Source organism: Oxyura jamaicensis, chromosome 1, assembly GCF_011077185.1.
Source record: "Oxyura jamaicensis isolate SHBP4307 breed ruddy duck chromosome 1, BPBGC_Ojam_1.0, whole genome shotgun sequence".
Lineage (NCBI taxonomy): Eukaryota > Metazoa > Chordata > Aves > Anseriformes > Anatidae > Oxyura > Oxyura jamaicensis.
In genome coordinates, this window is record NC_048893.1 from 81,698,651 (window position 1) to 81,706,780 (window position 8,130).

Below are 8,130 nucleotides of genomic sequence, written 5' to 3' on the forward strand. Positions count from 1 at the left end.
GTACAAAATACCTTCCCCTCTGTAAGGATAAAGAGATCAAAATCTGGACCTGGTCCTTAATACATGGATGTCATCCAGATATGCCTGCTGGTCACTTTCTGCCAGCCTGTCCACCACACCAAGTAGTGACCTCCTTTTCCAGCAGCCCCGGCTTTTACATGCAGATGCATTTTAGAGCACAGTGCATCTCCTGCTTCCTGCTGTTCTCAGCCCATATCCAAGCACAGGGGCACTGACAGTAGGCCAGGAGAAGGAGATCCTCCCCAGGGTTTATGTGTCCAGTAGGCCATGGTCAATTTGCCTTGTATCACAGTGCTTGTTACAAGAGTTTGTGAAGGTCCCAGAGTGATGTTTTCTTATTTCCTTCCCTCATTTATAACAATACCACGAGCAGAGAATACAAGGTAAATTAGATCATTGCAAAAGTAACTACTTTCTCTCTGTAATTATATAACTAGTAAATTAAGAGGGCTGAGGGCAAGTCCCTAGAAGCAACAAAACTTGAACAGTGCAAAAAAAGTCTGCCTCAACCATTCTTCACAGGCAAAACCTACCCTACCATGCCTAGAGTAGAACAGTTTACGTGTTCATTGCCCCTTGTGGTTGACCAGGAAGATCACATTGCTCCAGCAATACCTGTGTGGCAGGGTTAATTTTGAGAACCTTATAGACAAGAGACATAAATTGCAAGATGGACCAAGAGAATGTGCCAGGAGTAGCTGTCTAGAAGATAGCAGTGGGTACACACTGTTTAATATGTCTTCAGCATTTAGAAGTAGTGTGCACAAAGGCCAACTGCATGTAAAAAAGTGTGCTTTCATCTTAATTAATATTATTAGTATTAATTAATATGCAATACCTTAAGTTGAATGTAGATGCCTAGTGGGGTTTTCAGAAATGTGTATATCTAGCTCCTGCTGAAATCACAACATTGAAAAAGTGAAGGCACAGGAAGATTTGAAAAAGAAAAAGCATGCAATGAGAAATTGAAGATGCTCCATTCACTTATTTTTTTTTATGAGGAAGGAATGAGGTAATTAGTTCTTGGAGTCTTTTTATTCTAGTACAGAAAGCATAACAAAAATCAAAATTCACAAGCTGCAACAAGTAAACTTCAGACTGAAAAATATTTATATAAAACAATGTTCCTCTATAAAAATAAATAAATACATTTTTAGCAGTGAGAAGGATTAATCACCAAGCCAAGTGATATGTTCTTCTTCCCTTGACACCTACAGATGAAGACTGGTTGCTTTTCTGGATTATACATTTCAGTCAAACCCAAGTTATTAGGATCACTAGATATAAGGGAGTGAAATTCTGTGGACTACATTATGCAGGCAATAAGAATAGGTCATGTAATTGTCCCTTTTGGCCTACTGTAATAATTTTTAAAAGGCTTGGATGACTTTCTGAAAAGTATCACTTGGTAATTAATCTGAGGAGAAAGTGCTACCAGCATCTCTTTGAAAGCAAGAGCTCCAAACTAGGCTGAGCCTTACTGAAGGAGAAAAAGTCCTTGGGAAGGGATATGTGTGAATCACTGGGTTTGGAGTATAATAGCTGGTTAACAAGCTACACAAACTCTCCTGGGTATTGACCCCTTAAAATTCTTTAATCATGTTGTCATTTACAAAATCTAAGAAATGAAGGCTCACAGAGGTGGATGTCTTCTCAGTATTAGGTGGTAAAGACTCTTGAAATTGAAAGACTTGGGAAGAAATGCTTCTTCACATCTTTTTTGGAAGCTCTAAGTGAAGTTGCAACATGATGAGCTTGATGGATTCAAGCAAATGATGCAGTTACAGAGGACATTTCAGAGGAAGACCATGCACAGGTATTCCAGGCCAGACCATCAAGCACTGCTTGCACAGCTTCATGCATACAGCTTTCTTATTGGCATATCACCACCAGATACCAGTAGCAGTTCTCTGGAGTTGTCATATGTCTTCTGACAAGAAAAAACTAACCCCACAATGTCTTCAGTTCAAACAGATCTTTTAAATCAGCATCTTACTGTCAATAACTTCTTGCTATTTCAGATGACAGAAAGCCTCATATTAGCCTAATTTACACTCACAAAATTGAGTGGCACGTGTTATATGACCGAGCTGGAGATTTAATATATCTTCGTTATTTTTGGTCACTGTTCTTTTCCTTTAGATTGGTCTTGACTACTTGTAGTCAGTGCTTGCTGCTAACATTGAAGAGGCGTATCTTATTCAAGAAATGTAAGAATTTTAGTTATGTGAATGAAGAATGTCTTTCTAGACGTGACAAACATAGGTATGAGAAAGAATTCCATGGCACTGCAACTTATATGAATTTCAGTTATACAGTGGTTTTTGAACGAGGAGAAACAGACAGAAAACTTTAAAGAGGGAGGAGAGTGCCTGCATGTGGCTACAGGGGTCATGACAAGAGCTGGTGAAATGAGGATGTCTTTAGAAATGTATTGTACTCTACTCTCCAAATTACTGCTACAGTGGCAGTAATGTACTGATACAGTTCATTATAATTAGATGTATAAATCTGACAGATTTTTCAGCTTTAAGAGACTATTTTTATTCTGGTTTTCTACATAACAAGGGCCATATATACTATTTCTTGTGATTCTGCACCAAGCCTATGGGTTGAGCCAAAATATTTTTTAAAGTGCAGTTTTGATTTACAGATTGTAATCAGGAAAGTTAACACTTATTTTGTGATTTTATCATTTAGCCTGTATTAATACATTTATTGTGTAAAATGACAACTTGTAAATCAAATCTCATCATCATAAATCAAAACGTTTACCATTGTTTAAAATCTGCAATACCCTCGCAGTGCCAATGTCATGCTTGTTTGACAATATGGATTCTTCATAAAAACATGCTCCAAATGTCCTCCCTTGATTGTATCCTTTATTAACAACAGCATGATATTCCTCTGGACCAATGCCAGGTATGTATTTCCAATTTCCAGTATTGACATAATGTTTTATATTGTTTGTATTCCTCTGGAACAGCTTCAGTATACCTACATTTGTATTAATGTACCTTAATAGCTCAGAGTTCCTGGTCCATTTTAGGAACCAAAAATCTGTTCCTCTCTGGAGTCAAAATATTTAATAACAAAAGGGGATCTTTAAACTCAGTTTCCGTACCTATTGGAACCAGAAGTAATCACTTTTTCTGTAGCATTTAAGAATCACACACATATCTTAGCCACTTCCCCTTTTTCTGCATGTTTGAAGGGTAAATAAACACCTCTCCAGCAAATCAACCTTAACATTTTTTTTTCTTTCCCAGTGTGTATATATATATGTAAAATCGTTCTTACCAATTGTGATTATGCTGAAATTGGAGTTTCATTGATAACTGTTTGCTTTACTGATTGCCGAAAGAAAGAAAGAAAGAAAGAAAGAAAGAAAGAAAGAAAGAAAGAAAGAAAGAAAGAAAGAAAGAAAGATTAAATTAGATAACTGTACTAGTCAGCTAACTCGGAAAATAAGGCTCTTACTGATTAGGTACATTTCTTAGCCACTTTGCTAAACTGATGTGCATAAGAGTATATAAACAAGTTACTGCAACATAGACTAAAGTGTAAACTTGCAGGAAATGAACTACTGTGAGTAACTGTGCCTACATCCTTGAAAGGTACACCCTGAAATATCTTGATTGGCTTGTGTTTATTGTTAAGTAAGAACGAACACAACCAATGACTGCAAGTAGCACGGTAACTTGTTCAGGTATTCATTCCCTAAGACTTTCATACATTCACCAAATCACAGAATCACAGAATGGCTGACTTCGGAACAGACCTCTGGACATTACCTGGTCCAACTCCCCTGCTCAGCGAGGGCCACCTAAAGCAGGTGATGCAGATGATTCTGCTGATGACACTTTTTATTGCAGATGCTTTGCAATTTGGGGCAAATAGCATAACCAAGGGACAATACAGATACAAACTTAAGGAAGATCGTAGAGAATGATTCTTTGGGTCCATCTTTCCTCTCTACTTGCTACAGGATTTTTATTCACCTCTGCCTTCCATACTCTCTCACAGTCTTTAATTTGGCTGCATGTAATGCCCATGACACAACTTTCTGCTCTGACCATTTCTCACAGGAATGGAGCATTGTTAGGCTGAGGATGAAGCAAAGAAGCTGATGCTATTTCAGGAGTAGTGGAAGGTTTCCAGCTGTTGTTAAATTTGCTTTTTTACTCTGAAAGTGAAAGTATTCACATATTAAAATATACCAGTACTGACTTTAAAACTCAAAACCCAGTTAGCTGTATTCTCCCTCCCCCACTCTCTTTCCCCCAAAATGTCTCTGTCCATGGGTTAACATGTGTACTTCATGTTGGGCTTTGCAGGCCACACACATTTACTGCAGGAACACCATTGCAGTCCTATGCCATAGATTGCTTTGATCAAGATCACTCTTCTGACTGCTGGAGAGTGTCACAGCTGGTGGTGTCATGAACACCAGCAAGGGTAGCCCATACCACAGGGTCCTGTTTGGTAGCTGGTTTTCAAGTCAAGGAGAAGGACAGCCAAGGCAGCCAAGAGCCATGACTTGCAGGGTCTCACCAGCAACACAACCTCAGGATGCCATGTTAGCCCTGGGGCTATCAGCCCCTGCCAAGCAAGTCCTCAGCAGGGTTGGTCCCCAGCTCTCCACAGCCCTGCTCAGCCTAGCCATAGGCCCCAGTGAACAGGCCCACCTATGGGCCCATGTCACAGCCTGGACACAGTGTGTCCCGAGGAAAGTGCTTGGTGCCTGGGGCTGGGCCTGCTGTTGGCTGCCCAGCTCCTGGCAGGGCAGAGGGACAGGCCTGGCCTGGGGAAGCCCCTGCTGCTATCAGCTCAGGAGTTAACAGCCCTCCTGAAGAAACTGGCTGCTCTTGGCATGGACTGGCGTATGCTTCGTTGGGTTAAAAACTGGCTGGGTAGCCAGGCCCAAAGAGTCGTGGTGAATGGAGTTAAATACAGCTGGAGGCCAGTCACTAGTGGAGTCCCCCAGGACTTGGTACTAGGGCCAATTCTCTTTAATATCTTTATTGATGATCTGGATGCGGGGATCGAGTGCACCCTCAGTACGTTTGCAGATGACACCAAGTTAGGTGCATGTGTCAATCTGCTCGAGGGTAGGAAGGCTCTGCAGGAGGATCTGGATAGGCTGGACCAATGGGCCGAGGTCAACTGCATGGAGTTCAACAAGGCCAAGTGCCGGGTCCTGCACCTGGGGCACAGCAACCCCAAGCAGAGCTACAGGCTGGGAGATGTGTGGTTAGAAAACTGCCTGGCAAAGAAGGACCTGGGAGTATTGGTTGACAGTCGGCTGAATATGAGCCAGCAGTGTGCTTAGGTGGCCAAGAAGGCCAGCAGCATTCTGGCTTGCATAAGAAACAGCGTGGCCAGCAGGTCCAGGGAAGTGATTGTCCCCCTGTACTCATCTCTGGTGAGGCCACACCTCGAGTACTGTGTTCAGTTTTGGGCCACTTGCTGCAAGAAGGACATGGAGGTGTTTGAGCGAGTCCAGAGAAGGGCAACGAAGCTGGTGAGGGGTCTGGAGAACAAGTCTTACAAAGAGTGGCTGAGGGAGCTGGGATTGTTCAGTCTGGAGAAGAAGAGGCTCAGGGGCGACCTTATCACACTCTACAGGTACCTTAAAGGAGGCTGTAGAATTTGAGGCTTAAAAATCCTCACCACATAACAGAAATGTAACTGAAGATCTTTACGGTCCCTTCCAACCCAAAGTATTCTGTCATTCTACGATTCATGATTTTTCAGTTTCACCCTCACTGCGAGACCTTTTCTGAGAAAAGATGAGGCATTAACCCCCATGCTATGAGGCAGAGCACAGTGGGCAGCTGCTGATGGCACTTGAGCCCCCACAGCCCTTTTGGATCCCAGCTTCCCAGGGTACTGCTGCTTGCAGCAGAGTTGGCTGCCCCTGGCTTCCCATTACGCAGAATCATAGAATCCCAAGTTGGAAGGGACCCACAAGGATCATCAAGTCCACCACCTGGCTCCACACAGGACTACCTAAAAATCAAACTATATTTTTAAGAGCATTGTCCAAATGCTTCTTGAACTCCGGCAGGCTTAGTGCTGTGACCAGTTCCCTGGGGAGCCTGTTCCAGTACCCAGCCACCCCCTCAAAGCCTTTTCCAAATATCCAACCTGAAGCTCACTTGACACAGGTTCATGTCATTTCCTTGGGTACTGTTGCTGGTCACCAGAGAGAAGAGGTCAGTGCCTTCAGGTCTGCTCCCCCTCATGATGAAACTGTAGACTGCCATGAAGTCTACCATCAATCTCCGATTCTCTAAGCTGAACGAACCAATTGACCTTAGCCATTCCACACACATCTTCCTCTCTAGGCCATTTTTCATCTTTGTAGCCCTCCTTATGACACTCTTTAATATTTTTATGTCTTTTTTATAATATGGTGCCCAAAACTGCACACAGTGCTCAAGGTGAAGCCACACCGATGCAGAATACAGCAGGACAATCACTTCCCATGACCAGCTAGCAATACTGTGCTTGATGCACCCCAGGATATGGTAGGCCCTTTTGACTGCCAGGGCACACTGCTGGCTCATATTCAACTTGCTGTCAACCAAAACCCCAAGATCTCTTTCTGTGGGGCCACTCTCTAGTCCTCCAGTCTGTACATGTATCCAGAGTTGTCCCATTCAAGTTGCAGTTGTCTTTTAAAACTCATGTAGTTGATGATTGCCCAACCCTCTAATTTGTCAAGATCTCTCTGCAAGGCCTCTCTGAGGGAGTCATCAGCTCCTCCCTGTTTAGGGTTGTCCACAAACTTTCTCAATATACATCCAAGTCATTTATGAAAACATAAAAGAGATCTGGCCCTAAAATAGAGCCCTGGGAAATTCCACTACTGACTGGCCACCAGCCTGATGTAACCCTTTGAACCCACCTCAGCTACCCTCCTTCTGGCAGGCATCAACAGAGATGTGCCACAGCTGTGTGATCCAGGTGGAGGACACAGTGACAGGGAGAAGGCAGGCTCCTGATGGGAGCAGCAAGAGGAAGGACCCAGTAAGGTCTCTTCCCTTGCTGCTTCCATTAAGGGCTAGCAACCACCCTCTCCCTGCCCTCTGGCCCTGGGACTTCAGCTCCTCACTAACCTGGGGCCTGAGTTTGCTGTGGAGGGGACTGTCAGCTAATATTTACTGCACAGTGGGTTGAGGGACAGGTTAGCAAAGTAACCTCCCTATAATGTGATGTGTGGTAATTACTGCTGCTCTGCAATCTCACTCACTGATGCACACAGGGAGCATAAGCAGGTGGTGTCAGGATGGGAGGAGACTGTGCATGGCCATGTACCAGGAAGTTGCAGAAAGGGATCTGCTCACCAGAGTAGCTCAGCATCCTAAAACAGCCCAGAACTACGTTTCAAAATTGAGTCAGCACGGGTTGATGGCATGGAGAAAACTGCAGCTTGGGGCCAGGCTGCCATCCTGGGAAATCTGGTGGCCTGGCTGCAGCTTTGTCGTGGGAGAGGACTTTCTCAGCATGATGTACATCTTCTAAGGACTCAGTGTCACTACAGCAACACGTATCCTCTCCTGAGCCTCTGCTGTGCGTGCGCTAGAGGGCTCCCCAGGCACAGCTACTGGCAGGGGGCTCCGAGGCACAGGCAGATGCTGTGCCCTCTTCCAGCGGAGTTCAATGGCCCGTTTAGATAAGGGAAGAACTCGATAAATTTATACAGCTTCTAGCCTCAGCCATGACCGAAAGCGTGTGTGTCCTAGTGTTTTGTCGCTGGCTCCAAAGTAGGCAGGATTCCATCCCATATTTTAATGGAGAAACAAGGACAGATACAGCTGCTAAGATATGGAACAGAGTAGGAATTATCTTTTAATCTATTTATCTGTTTTTCTCTCCTCATTTGTGGAACCCGATAGAAATTCATCCTGCATTAATTTAACAATTATTCTGATGCAGCACGTTTGTGGGATTATTTTTTTCTCTTTACAGTCTCTTGATCTGAAATATGAAACAAGAACCTAAATGCTCAACATTTACAAAAGTCCTACTAAAACTAGAGTTACTGCCCTCTAGCACTACCACTGCCACGTGCTGTCTGGTGCTCTTTTATTTTACAGAATG